Below are 14,168 nucleotides of genomic sequence, written 5' to 3'. Positions count from 1 at the left end.
TGTTGTGCGCAGTTTGGTGTTAAAGCGTCTGCAGGGAGAGCGGAGCTGTGAGAGGGGTGATCCCGGTGGGATGCGCCTGTGGATTCCCCGCAGCCACGCTGGCTGAACGCCTCTCCTACGCTGCAGTGCCATGAAGGAGGTGTCGGCACCCAGATGTAGCCCCTCGGTGCTGGGTTCTAGAATTAATCTGAAATTAACTGGGGGCTTGCTCCGGTTCCCGCTGCTGGGTTCCACGTGCCCTCTGGACACCCGTACAGGTGTGTTTAAGTTTGGGATCCCAAAGCACGATTTGCTGTAGGTGAATTCCAGAGTCAGGGCAACGTGGTTGCATGATATCCAGGAGCTAATCCTAAACCTATCAGCCAGCCAAGTCAGAAACTAAGCCAGCTATCAAGTGGGAGCACAGGGAAATAAGGAAGATAATGCAGTGGAGCTCTGAGAGCAGCTGTAAAATTGAAGCCTCGGGGCTTTGCAGTTCTCTCTTTTCTTTCCCATGACAAACCGAATGGAGTCCAAGCCTGATCCACAGCCTGGAAAGCTCCTTATCCCAGTGTTTTCCTCCTTTCCCCTAAACTGCCTCTCACTGTGCTGGCATATCACAGAGGCTGCCAGCATTTAGTGGCTGGAGTGAAAGGAGAGAAAGAATGACTGTGTGGATGGCCACAGGCCTAAGCTGAGCTTACTTCGGAGAGGTTGAATATTTGGGCTATTGAAAAGGCCAGCCCTTTGCTTATAATGTATTACTCTTCAGCCCTTACCCCAGCTGCCAGAGGGTGTGCTCTTGGATGGAGCTGTCCTGGAAGAGGCAATGTTTCTCGTTTTTTTTTAAGTGTTACACTGCAATGTTGCAGACAGTTGTATTACTCATACAGATTTTTTTGGAAAATCCTTTTTTCTTTTTTTTCCCCTGCATATTTTTGGAGTTAAAATTTGAAGATTCTGTATATTTGTCTTAACATATCTACTCCAGTTTTACAGCTGGTCTATATACACAGAGTAATTCCAACACACTTGAGGGAGACATCACTGGGCTTTTAAAGAGCAGGTCACCTGTTCAGGATTTGGGAAAAGAGTCCAGGATTTCCAGAGCACATCAGACTGAGAACATGCATTATGGAGCACACAAATGTTTGGTTCTGACTTGGAAAATACCAGATGGAAAATGGGCAGCTGTGAAGTGGATCAAGCAAGGAAATTTGAAATTCCAGTGGCCCTGAGGAGATCCTTGGTTCTTCATACCAGACAAATGTTAAGTAATCAGTTGTGCTGATTTTATTTCAAAAGTTGTCTTTATTCTGAATATGTTACCAAAAGTTAATCTGTGAGCTTCTCTGATTTATCTCCTGAATAACCTGCAGCACACAGGCTAATTTGTAAGACATGTACTATGACCAAGATCTTACTTTCCTCAAACTGAGATAGATATTCTCTGTCCAGTGGAATAAACACAGAAGGACTGGTTGTTTTTTCAGTGACTTGTGTTTCAAACATCATTATTTATTAACATTTTCCATTTCCTTCATAGCTTTTGGATTCAGGTTACATCAGGCCTGGGAGGTACATGGCGTAAGGCTGCTTTTGCCTGTGTTGTGTGAGGAGGAATACAGCACAGCAATTGTCCTACAAATTGTCTATTTTACAGTTTTTAAGAGCAGCCATCCTCAGTTCTTGTGATTTTAAGGAAAGCCTTAGGAGGTTTCAAAGGGTGTGAGGAATTGCTGTGGGAGGAAGGGTGAGATCTTCAGCTGCAGATTGGAAGCTAGAGGCCACCACAGCATTCTCAGATTACTGGACTGAGTCTTACACCAGACCACCTCAAAAGCTCTTGTGACTTCTGCTGGCAGCTCACAGCCCAGAGGAACCAATAAATGGCAGAAAGGGATTAGCAAGGGCATGGATGAAGAGCCCCAAAGCTCCTCCTTGGGTCAGCAAGGAGCCCCCATGTTGACTTCATTTCCATTTGCAAACATCTCTTGACTGGTCCTGCTGTCCACAAGCCTGGTTTGTGGCAATGACCCAGCTCGAACCATAGCTTAGCTCAGGATCTGAGCCAAGCTTTGGGGTATGATCACATTTTTACTTAATCCAATATTATGAGCTTGAAAACAAGCAAGTCTGGTTTCGCCAAGGTACCAAATGCCCTCCTTTAAGGTCAGTAGCTGAGTTAACAACTCTCATGTGGCTCCCAGAAGGGTCCTTCTGATTACAAAAAAAATGGTGCTTCATTTTATGTACAGTGTCAAATCTCTTCTGCAAGCTGGAAGAATAGTCATCTGATAAACAGTAGTACTGTTTTATTATTTAATGTGTATGACACAATTGATTTAAACCATATGTGTGTCACGTCTGCTGCCTTCCTGCTGCCCTCCTTGCCTGTGGAAAGAGAGCTGAGGAAGTGTATTTGTGTATATTTGTGTTGTTTGTGTATCATTTGTTCTGGAAGTGGCATGGGACAGGATGCTGAGAGCTGCTCACGCTGGGAAGTTGGTGGGGCTTACCAGGAGGCCCCAGAGCAACCTGACCATGTTCTTTATAAACAGCTGGTTTCATCAAGGACACCCTTACTATCCAAAAACTTGTGCTCTGTGACTCCTCTTTTCCCCTTGCTATCTCCACAGACTCCCTCACAAGCTGTACGGAAATCCCTTTATTTTTTTTTCTGAATTTTGCCTCCTGCTCCCTGGCTTTCACTGATGGTGGAAGAATTCAGGCTTTTTTGCTCAAGTACAGAGATGATCTATGCTCTATTTCTGTTACTCCTGTCAAGCTTTAAAGCTCTCCAGCCTCTCCGTTTTCCTTCAACGCCTCGTCATCAGCGTGACTAAGGACAGGTTGTTCACCAATCAAGAAATGACCTTTGCTAGGAATAGCTGTCATAAATCTCCATTTCCCTGTCCTTCTGTACATGAGCCTGCAAAAATGTCACTGAGGAAATCAAGGAATTAGATTGTGTCAGATTTGCAAGAACATTCTGCCTTCTGAGGCAAAGGTCTGTGTACATGAGGTTACCTACACCTGCCACGTTTTAACCTCCTTGTGTTTCTAGATCCCATCAAACCTTTGATCCCCTGTTAAAGCAGTGGAGAATTTGCACTGACTTCAGTAATAGATGTAAAGCACCAACCTCCTGCTCCCCAACATGTCCCTAACTGGTGCTCCACACGATAATATTCTGTTCTGTAATGGAACAGATAACATTACATCATCTGCTTTTTTTCTTTGTTTCTTCACATCCCAACAGTGATTTAAAAATCCATGTATATATACATATACATAACAAATCATAGTATAGATAGGAAAAAAAAAAGGATTTTTTTTTTTAAATCCTCCCTTCTTCATTTGTTTCTTGTTTGTTGCTGATAAAATTCCACCCAGATGTCATTTCACATGGTCTGGTAATACCCAGCTGCCATTCTGTATTGGAAGGAATAATGTTTTAAATATTCCATCTGCTAAATACCAGTTGAAAGGCGTTGTGTGTGTGCAATATCCCATTTTATTTGTGCTCTGAAGCTTGACTTTGAGACTGGGAGCTGGGAAAAGGTGATTCCCACATTGTAGAACCAGACAGCCCAGCTCCTATCATCACAGCCTAGACCAAAAGCAGCTCATTTCAGCAATACTCCCAGCTGTGCTTCACACACGAGGCACAGAGACACCACCATTGCCAGCAAAAGAAGTAGATTTTAGGATGTACTGGTGGACCTGTGTTTTGTTACCTCTCTTGCCCAGGCTGAGTCAGGCAGCCCAGCCTGGCTCTTGCCTATGGACCAAGTCATCTGTGCAGCATTCCCAGCCCAGGCCAGGTCCCAGCAGAACTGTGTCTAGGCACCCACCCTCTGAAACCTTCTAATCCAGAGCCTGCCCCCTTGGAGAGCCCTGCTGCCAAAAGCAATCTGCAGAGCCAGGGGCTGGGGTAACTCACCAGCACCTCTTTCTTATGAATTGTTTGTTCTCCCACTCTCTTGCTGTGGCTGGAGCCTGCACTTGTATGTGGTGATACCCTGTTGTGCCTTCCCTCCAGACTCTGTGCCAGAAGGGGTACCCAAAATTCCAGTTCCCTGAGTGGCAGCCTCATGTCACAGCCCCTATCTTTCCTGTAACCAGCTTCATTATACCACCCCAGAGGCACCAGGTACCCCCTGGCCTGCTCCTCTTAACCCCACTGCTCAAAGCCTTGTAGGCAAATCAAGCAGGATGGTTCAGAAAAAGAGCAGATGGAAAACATCCTCACCTGTCTTTCCTTTATCTCCCCTCTCTTGTCTGGCTGACATTCTTCCCAAACCACTCAGCAGTGAAGGGCATGTTGTATTTATCTGCAGAGAGGTCAAGGACAGGAGTCACATTCCTGAAATGCAGAAGTCACAATGCAATTCAGACTCTGGAGGTAAGAGCAAAACTGGGGTGCTGATGGTGGAGACCCCATGCTACAAAAAGCATTCCTCTGCTCCAAATCAGAACACTCTGGATTAGTGATGCTTTCTCCAAGTTTATTACCAGCTTGTCTGTCAGTCAGCTGGCAATGATCTGAATGAGTTTTGTCATTACATTTTGATACATATTAAATTGTTTATACCTTTTTAGTAGCCCTTGCTTCTCCTCAAAAAAAAAAAAAAAAAAAAAAAAAAAAAATTGAAAAAAAAGAAGCAGCCTGTATTTTGTCCATAAATAGCAACTTTCAATTTTTTGTCATGCTCATTGTCTCCTGTACCCTTTCCAGTTCTTCAATACCCTTCCTGTGTGGTCTCTGTGGCCTTTTTGCAGAGTATAATTATGCTTGTACACAACATCCTGCAGCACTAATGAGGCAAAGAATGCCTTTCTCCCTCTCTTTTTAGAATAAACAGTACATAATGTGGCCAGTAGGACCAGGGCAGCGATCACCCCCTGCGCTGGGCACTGGTGAGGCCACACCTCGAGTGCTGGAGAGTGTCTGAAGAAGGGCAGTGAAGCTGGGGAAGAGTCTGGAGCACAGTTCTGAGGAGGAGCAGCTGAGGGAGCTGGAGTGGCTCAGCCTGGGGAACAGGAGGTTTAGGAGGGACCTTATTCCTCTCTACAACTTCCTGACAGGAGGGTGAGTCCTGGTGAAGCTCTTTCTAAGAGCTATGGGAGAAAATAAGAGATGGAGCAAGTTCAGAAGCAGACTTGTTTCCTGGCTCCCATGCCCATTTTACATGATGCTGGCTATGATGAGTCTCTGATTAACCTGCTGTAGATGCTTCATGGTGGCACGAAGGAAATTGCAGATTCAGTGGTGGGAAGGTCAAGGAGCAAAGGTTGTAACAGCCCCATGAATTTTTTTCTACTGTGATCCTGTCTGTCTGAAAATCAGTGGCTGGACATGGAATCAGAATAATAAGCTGGGAAAATGTAAAGTAACTCTTTTATCTGCATTTCTATGAGAAATAACTATGAGAGAAATCATAAAATGTAACACAGCTGTCTCTAAAGATTATTCAAGAAACTCCTCTTTGCCCAAATATAATGTATGTCACCTTTCAAGAGAATGCCTAGTTAACTTTGGATCCACACCATCAGTCATCCATGCAGTTCATCAGTATCAGGGGTACATTTCCTTGGAGTACAGGCATTAGGAATGCACAGGCCATCATAGATCAAATCTGAGGCTTTCTTGGAAGCCAGTGGAGAAGCAATTACCTTACAGATGTGGTAAGAGAAGCTGTTATGCAAAAAGGTGCTTTTACCAGATTAAGGGGAAAAATTTGTAGCTAACAGCTTGTACAGCCAGAATCCCAAACATCACACAATGGGACACTGGTGCTTGAGGAAAAGTATCTCAAAGTACAGAATGGAAATTTGTATGTGTGGTGTGGCCTTCAGCCTGGAGAAGAGGTACAATTACCACAGTTACAGATCATGAAAATGAGCCCCAAGGACCTGCTCATATGTGCAAGACATTCAAGTGGACAAGAGTTTGCAGTAATGATGATGGGCAGGCGTGAAATGGTATGGAGGGACTCATCTTTGAGAGGAACAAACAAATTAACTGTGTTGTAAAAATGACTGCAAAGTTTCCTGCTCCTACTTTCAATACCTCAGCAGCCATCCAGTTTAGATAAATATCTCTAATTAATCTGGAAATTAAACTTGATAATCACAGCCAAGCTAGGTAATTCCAGACTCAGAAACTATTCTTCATTTTGCCCAGATTAGCCCACTGGACTTAAATGATGTTGCAAGTTTTTTTTAACTGAGTTATCACTATTCTCCCTCTATACTTTTTAGACTGTGTATATTAAAGTCACACTGTCAGAAAATACAGGGACAATTATCTTCCAAAAATAAAAAAGCTGACAAGTAGAATGTAGGACTTACTTTGCTAGATCATGGTCATGTTTGGGCTCCTCCTGTTTTTTCCCCTACTTCACAATTTTATTTCTGTTATTTCTGTTAAATTCCTCTGCAAGAGCTATGGAGGGACATGCAACCTTAAGGACCACATATCCCTATGGCAGAGTCCTCAGTGAGCCCCAGGCTGAAGGAGAAGGTTGGTCAGTGTAGGTATCTTTCATCCACGGTCTTGGGATGGGAAATTCAATTTTTTTTTCTCTGACTGATTTTTTTAGGGATCTTACTGACTCTCCACACATGCCTAGGAGTGACTGCTTTGTCAGCCATGTAGAGAGACAATTGAAAAAAAGGGAAACCTCTATTTGGGGCTACTTCCTAAGTGGAGATATGTGACACTCCTGTGCCTGGGGAAACCTTGAATCACTAGTTTTGAGGCTGAAGATCTGGAGGTGTAAATGAGTTTCTCTCCAGTAAAAAAAGGAGAATCTCAAAACCCCAGCAAATGTGTTCCCAGCCCAGGTAAGTGCTGGGAACAATTCCATTGCTGCACTAAGAGATGCAACCTAATCAATCACCAAGATACCTTCCTTTCATCTCTAACCAGAGCTCCAGAGCTCAGCAAAGGACCTGCACAACAAAAGCACAAGGCTGGTAGAGGCATCTCAGCATCTCTCTTCCTGGCAGAAATTCCTGTATCAGCCAAGCTAGAAGAATCTGTCTGTTTTGGGAAACAACGGATATATCAAACATTCTGGCAAAGCCCAGGAGAAATGACAACTCAATGATGTTGAGAAGAAAATTATCAGAGAGAGATTCATTTGTCTGACAATATGTCTTTATGCTCTCCACTGAGGAAGAACAAGAGTCTCCTCGTGCATATTGAATTTACTTCTGGTGTGAGTCAACCTCTGTCAGTAGGGCTGTAAGTGCTGCCGGTTTAGGAAAATGGGTGATCGCTGCTACCTGGCACCTGTCCCCTGCAGCTCGGAGCACTGAAGCTTTCCAGCCACTGCTTCTGCCACCAGCAAGGCTCGTTTTATACCATGGTTTGGGGCACAGCATTCAGAACATCTCCTGCACTATCCTGGCATCTATCAAAACATTTGCCTGAGGAGGCAGATGGGACAGCCAAATGTGGGGCTGCAGGTCATGGAAAGCCCAGAGTCTGGTTTTGGAGATGAAAAGAGGTAAGGGAGCAAATGGTGCCTGTTAACAGGAATGGCAGTTCTGACCCATTTCTGATGACTTTGCAGGTGAAGTACCCTGCACTGCTGGCTGCCTGGGGCCATCTCTCTTTGCAGGACACAGCAAAACTTGGCTCTGTTTTGTCACAGCCAGCCCTTGGCTGCTGTGGTGTCGCAGCTTGTGCAAAAGCAATAATCCTTGAACAGGCGCAGAATGATGCCATAGAACAATATTCTACTCAGTATCTGCAGCAGCTGTGAATCACACACTCACCCTCCATTCTCCTTCCAAGACGTCCATGAGCTAAAAGCTCAGATACAAAGTAATGCCCAGAAGTTTCAGGTCCTTTTTTCTAATACTTATAAGGTGCCAAACACAAATGACAGTAGTATGGATTTTGCCTTATGCTCCTGCTGTTCTGCACACCATTCTGGCAGCCCAAAGGTGGCAGCAACCCAGCTTAACTCATGGTTTGTTTCTTTCCTGAGAGCAGGCAATGACACATGAAGCAGCAGGAATGGTGTGTCACTTCCCAGCTGTCACAGCTGGGGATAAGGAGTCGCTGGGGGACTGGTGTGTCCCAGTATGGCTGGGCAGAGGGAGTGCCTCTTGGGAGGCTGCAGCAGCTGGCATCCCAAAGAGCAGTCCCACTGCACTCCTCTGCTGGCCTGCAGATCCCAGTGTCCAGTGCAGCAGCCACAGCTCCTATTTGCTTAGGCCAGTGAAGATCACTTCTTCCATCATACGGTTTTCTTTTGCCAGCCTCTTTGTTGAGAGGGCAAACTGCATAGGCAGTAAAACTGAGCAACTTAATGTGAGCCTGTTGTTTATTTAAAGCATTGTCCAAACCACTTATTTTCCCTAGCATGAATCTTGGTACTGCTGGAATGAGTTGAGCAAGTCTTCCCACCCAAAAGGTGAACCAGAAACTGTCACAAGAGCAGGCATGAAAAGTTTAGCTAAAGTATTAAGGAACCAAACAAAGAGGGTCTGGCACCCGGTAGCTTCAACAACTGTAGATGCCCTTCAGCTTGCTTGACCCACTACATCAGTCCATGCTGAGCTCACTGCTCACCACAAAATTGAGATGCATTCCTCAGCCCATGGCAGCATCACCTCAGTGAGACTAAAATAAAATCCACTGAAAGGTTTTATATAATACCAAGACTACAAGATCTCTAATGTAGTTTTCTTAGTGGAGCAAGAGCCAAGTACAGCTTAAATTCATTAGCTAATGGCCCAATGAAGGACAAAGACAATTATTATGCACATTTCCCAGCTGATTGTTTCTGTGTGAAGAAAATGCAACAAATTATTGTTCTCCTATATTAACATACCATAAAGGATTACTATAATATCTATTTCGAAAAATCCCTATCCCTTTCAAAATGCAGACGAATGCCAGATAAATTTGATTTTTATAGATGAAAGCTTGGTGGAAAAGTCAAGATTTTATTAGGGCCATGGAAAATCACATTACATTTTATATGATATGACAACTTCACTACTGAATCAGGAAATTGATCTCAGGACATTTTCTTCTACTGAAAGCTTACCAATTCCCTGAATATCTCTCATGTATCTCAAACACTTATCCTTGGATATAATAGTCAGAGGCATTCTTAATATCTGCTTGTATTTATAGAAAAATCAGAAAATAAATACAACATAACATCGTAGACTCACAGAATCACTGGGGTTGGAAAAGACCTCTGAGATCATCGTTCAGCCTTTGACCAATCACCACTTTGTCAACCAGATCATAGCGCTGAGTGCCACGTCCACTCATTTATTACTGTGTTCAATAAGGCACTTATCATCTGGTCATAAAAGGAGATCAGGTTGGTCAGGCAGGACCTGCCTTTCCTAAAACCACCCTGGATGGGCATGATCCCCTGTATGTGCCTTGTGATCACACTCAAGATCTGTTCCAAAACTTCCCAGGCACTGAGGTCAGGCTGACAGGTCCTCCTTCCAGCCCTTCCTGTGGATGGATGTCACAGTGACCACCTCCAGTCACCTGGGATCTCCATGGTCAGCCAGGACCAATGGTGAATGATGGAGAGTGGCTTGGTGAGCCCTCCAGCAGCTCCATCAGTACCTTCAGGTGAATCCCATTCTGCCCAATAGACTTGTGAGCATCTAGATGCCACAGCAGGTCACTAGCTACCTTCTCCTAGATCACAGAGAGTCTTTCCTGCTCCCTGTCCCTGTCTACCAGCTCAGGGGGCTGATTGTTCTAAGGATAACCAGTCTATCCTAATGTGGAGAGGGTAAATCATTTCACCACTTCCAGCAAAATGTATCACACTCCACACTCCTTGTAATTTTTTAATGCCAACATGTAAAGAAAGCACTGAGGAGAGGATGTGTCACCTCAGTCTGCCAATTGCTATAAATTCAGAGGAAGCAGGACCCAGCCAGATCCCCCACAGGAGGCTGCTGTCCTGCACAATGTCAGAAAGGGGAGCACTGACCCCATCATCTACCAGCAGTGATGGCTTCCTCTCATTTTCAGTGACAATTTGAGTTTTTCTGAAGCTGTAAGCGCTTCCTCATCCCTTGCCCCTTTCCCAAAAGGCACTGGATAACTATGTCAAAAGACATTTCTCCCAGCATTTGAGTAAATGACTCACAATTTAATAAGCATCCACTCATTGCTCTCAGGGACCATGCAGGACCTCTCAGAACCCCACCTGGGGCAAAGCCCATCCTCCTTCCCCTCTGTAATCACTCCCAGAGTGTCACTCAAGGTGTCCCAGTTGCACTGGAGTTACCAGTTCATTCACACAGGGCTTGAAAAGACCCCAAACTTACTTATCCTCTAGTGACAAGTGTGAGCAGGAAGCCTCCTTCAGCAAGGGCTTTGTAATCCATTCTGAAATGAAAAAAACTGAAGGGGAATTCTAGTTTCCCAGCATGGCCTGGGATCTGCCATTACAGCTGGTCCAAGGGCTTTGAGGTGTGCACTGCAAGGCTTTACCCTCTTGATCCCCCCCCAGTTCCACAACCCCACCTTTGTACATTTTCTCTTTGCAGCTGACACTTGCAATATAAGCCACTGAGGCTGTAATAAAATGCTCAACACTGACGATATATATGGAGTGTAACAGATTATAAAATTCAATGTCATTTTTTTAGAAGTCATAAAAACATTATCTGATTCCCAGTAGCCTCCAGAGAGACTCGGGAATATGTTTATACACTAAAATGTCAAAATCATAAAGTGCCTGCTTTTGCACTATTTGTTTTTCATGGTGGTAAAGTAGTTATTACATGGCATTTCATAAATACAGTGACTCAGAAATAATTAGTGTGCTGAATAACAAGCTTTCCACTCTAATACAGCACCATACATTTTAAACCCCCGATTTTCATGAGGCACTTGCACAGTCTAGTTTAAATACTACAAATAAAAGTGAACTCTGGGAGGGGGGAGTTTTGGTTTCTTTTCATTTCAGGGGAGGTGTACGGATAGCCACGACAGCAGGGTTAGGCAACAAGCAGCAGTAACTGTGCTTCCCAAAGGGCAGGGACAAAAGAGGCAGCATGTCTCACTGTTATGACACAAGGGAGAGGTTCCAAGAGAGTATCATGTTAGCAAGATTAAAATTAACAAAAACACTGAACAAAATCCTTCCTTGAAGGAAGGAGATGATTTAAAATTGCTTGTAATTAATGCAGGAGAAACAACACTGCACACAGCCCTGCTCTAGCCAAGAAGTCTTCCAGAATTTCACTGCTCAGCTTGTAATACTCCTACTTACTATTTTTTTAAACACACAGTGGATTTTATTGCCTTTTTTAGCTATTAATACGCAACCAATTATAAATTGTGAGTTGCAGCACTGGGTAATTTCCCTTCAAGAATGCTAAGCAGCTTCTGCGCTGTATCAGGCCATGTGACAGCACAGCAACTACCATCCTCTCTGACTTTTTTTAGCAGCAATTCCTAAACACATGCTCAGCAGGAAAACTGGAGCAAGCCCCATCTTAGGATCTCCTTGTGATGCTGTTTTTTAACTTGCTGGATATTCTGCCTAAACATAAAAGGAAAAGTTAGGATTTGACTCAAGTTCTCAGGACTGGAGATTGAGATGAACAATAGGAAATAACAGTAGCATTTATTACATCTTGGAGGCACTTGTCTTGTTTTCTCTCACTGATGTTGTGGTGGCACCACATTTAAAGCTTCTTCTTGAGGTCTGTCAGAGGAGAGAGGGCAAATTTTAGGTGCAAGGTTAGAAAAACCAAAGGAAAATAGAGAAGGCAGTATGAACTTTGCTTTCATGCAATTGCAATGCACCTCACACAGCAGCACTGTCCCTGTGGTGCAGAAGCCATTGACAGGTCACAGAATGAGCTGAGTTGGAAGGGACCCACAGGGATCATCAAGTCCCACTGTCTGCCCTGCACAGCACCAAACCCAACAGCACCCAGCTGCTGCAGACTTTGGCTGCACAGAAGTTCCCTCTTGCCCTTTTTTGTTTTTCCTGGGATAAAGTACATGCAATAAAACCATCCTCCCAATGAGTAAAGGTATAATTATTGATAGTTATTGATACCCATCTATGTCAGCATTTAATGGAGCTAGGTCAAGATGAAACTCAAGGCAGCTGCCTGAGTCTGCACCAAGCCCAAGCAGCAAGAGCTGTTCCTGAATTTGGACATGAGCATGGAACCAGTAAACACACTACCCAAAGAAGGAACTATGGATGAGGATGCACATTAAGTGCCACTATTTATGCATGTTTTACACCTTTTTTCTGTTAAAAATCCCTTCCCTGTGTGGAAAAACAGTTCTTTACACTGAAATGGAAAAAATGCACAGGATTATGGTAAAGCACAGGATTATTTGGTGGGTTTCAGAACTGGGTTTTGGCTGAGGCAATCTAATGCATAGGGAACCTACATGGTAACAGGAGCTCAGACATAAAACACTGAGCTGAGGCCAGAGCTGTGATATCTAATTGCCTTTGCCTAGAAACTGCAGTCAGCATTTGTAATCCTTAACAGGGAGTTTCAAAACAGCCCCCAATGTTTGTGAAACCTAAGGCAGAATTTGTGTGCTGCAATGTCAGAGGAGCTGAGGACAGTCCAGGGTTTTTGCTGCTGTGCTGCTTTGTGGTTTCCAGCAAGATGTTGGCATGTCCTTGCCACACGGGCTGGCTCAGAGATCATTTCCCTCTCAACACCTTCACATCACCTTTCAATCAACAGCTATTAAAAGAATTCCCAAAAGAGTTTGAGGTTTATCACAGTCTACATTTGAAGATAAATTCACAGTATGGAGAAAAAAATCCACTCAAGTATAAGATATCCAGATTAATTAATGGTCCTTGCTTGTTCTTTCTGTTTTATCCTTCAGTCCCTCCACCATTTGTCAGAGGTCCAAACTGGTGCAAAATGGACTTCTGAATGTGAGACAACACGATCCATCTAAGAAACCTAATTCAGAAGCAATTATTTTTCTTACTTTTCTTTATTCTTTTCCTTCACAGAGTCCAGAATGTTCATGGGAGCTTGCTAAGGAACCATTTTGATTTGCCTGTTTGTGTAAAAATAATCCATGTTTCCTTGACATGTTGAGAATACAACATGCCAAGAATAACTTGCATACTTTGGGAGGTCTTTCTGCTTGTGAAAGTCCAGCATGCTACTGGCTTTATCAAGAGATCTCAAATATGCTTGTGGAACTTGAAAATGGTCTTTCCAATGACTAATGCAGTCCATTTGTATGGATAGCTCATTAAATTAGCAGAAATGCTAAGTCTTACAAGAAGCAATTTCTCTCTTACGCAAAACACGAAATGTGCTCATCCGGAAAAGGAAATTTCACATCTCCTTGCTAATAGTGAAATAACAGATCATCACAAGCTTCTTCCAGACTCTTCTTGTTTGACACATTCCACATCCTTTTCCCAGCCAGCATTTTCCTGGCCAGCATAAGCCTCAGGGAGGTCCTATCTGCACTGACATCTCTGCAGTTCCAGCCCCAGATAGTGAAGCAGAAGCGAGCTGAGGGTAACAGCATTTATCTTCAGAAACCATGGCAGTATGTGTCAAAGAAGAATATCCTGGAGTCACGATCTGAAGGGCTGCCATGTCCATAGGGTGAAAGGGTTTTATGTGGCTTTGTTTGTTTGTTTGTTTGTTTGTTTGTTTGTTTGTTTGTTTGTTTGTTTGTTTGTTTGTAGCATTTCTAGGTTGCAGTGTTGTAACTTTAATGGTTACATGTGGGGAGATCTTAGACACTTAGACTGTTTCTCTTGCTACTGGCTCTTTTAAGGGTTTGTTTATTGATGCATGAAAAGGCCAGGAAAGGTGGGGATGTTGAAACATTTTTATTAGGGAATTTATCTTATAGGCAGCCTGCTCTAATTTGGTTAATCTCCCAGTGAATATCAGAAAGTATGATATTGAAGAAACACATGGAAGCCTTGGGATCCCATGTGCTGCATAGTCACTTTTACATGTGTCCTTCTCAGCAAAGGAGTGACAGCACTTGTTAGAAGCATTTGTTCATGGACTGAGGTCCCAGTGCTCACTCTGTGCCTGACCTTCCCCGTGCAGCAAAAGGCCCTGCTGGTATTTCTGCCCTGACATTTCTGTGGGCTCAGAGACAGAGATGGTGTTTGCAATGACACCTACTTACAATTTTGTGCTATGTG

At 43.8% G+C, this 14,168-nt stretch overlaps 2 long non-coding RNA genes across 3 annotated transcripts; one reads left to right on the top strand and one right to left on the bottom strand.

Moving 5' to 3' along the window:
* Positions 1 to 1,639: 1,639 nt before the first annotated feature.
* On the bottom strand, positions 1,640 to 10,568 carry LOC130251861 (uncharacterized). Of its 2 annotated transcripts, none has more exons than XR_008840251.1 (4): positions 10,311 to 10,568; positions 10,134 to 10,180; positions 4,235 to 4,348; positions 1,640 to 1,718 (listed from the first exon to the last, which is right to left on the bottom strand). It is a non-coding gene; the product is annotated as an uncharacterized LOC130251861 (long non-coding RNA). The 2 variants fall into 2 exon arrangements; XR_008840250.1 differs by lacking the exon at positions 1,640 to 1,718 and adding an exon at positions 2,657 to 3,414.
* On the top strand, positions 4,301 to 13,653 carry LOC130251862 (uncharacterized). Its single transcript, XR_008840252.1, has 4 exons — positions 4,301 to 4,387; positions 4,839 to 5,074; positions 6,588 to 7,499; positions 12,999 to 13,653. It is a non-coding gene; the product is annotated as an uncharacterized LOC130251862 (long non-coding RNA).
* Positions 13,654 to 14,168: the final 515 nt, after the last annotated feature.

The sequence above is a fragment of the Oenanthe melanoleuca genome, chromosome 3 (assembly GCF_029582105.1).
Source record: "Oenanthe melanoleuca isolate GR-GAL-2019-014 chromosome 3, OMel1.0, whole genome shotgun sequence".
Lineage (NCBI taxonomy): Eukaryota > Metazoa > Chordata > Aves > Passeriformes > Muscicapidae > Oenanthe > Oenanthe melanoleuca.
Note: the sequence above shows the minus strand (reverse complement) of the source record. Positions and strands in the feature narration are given on the sequence as shown.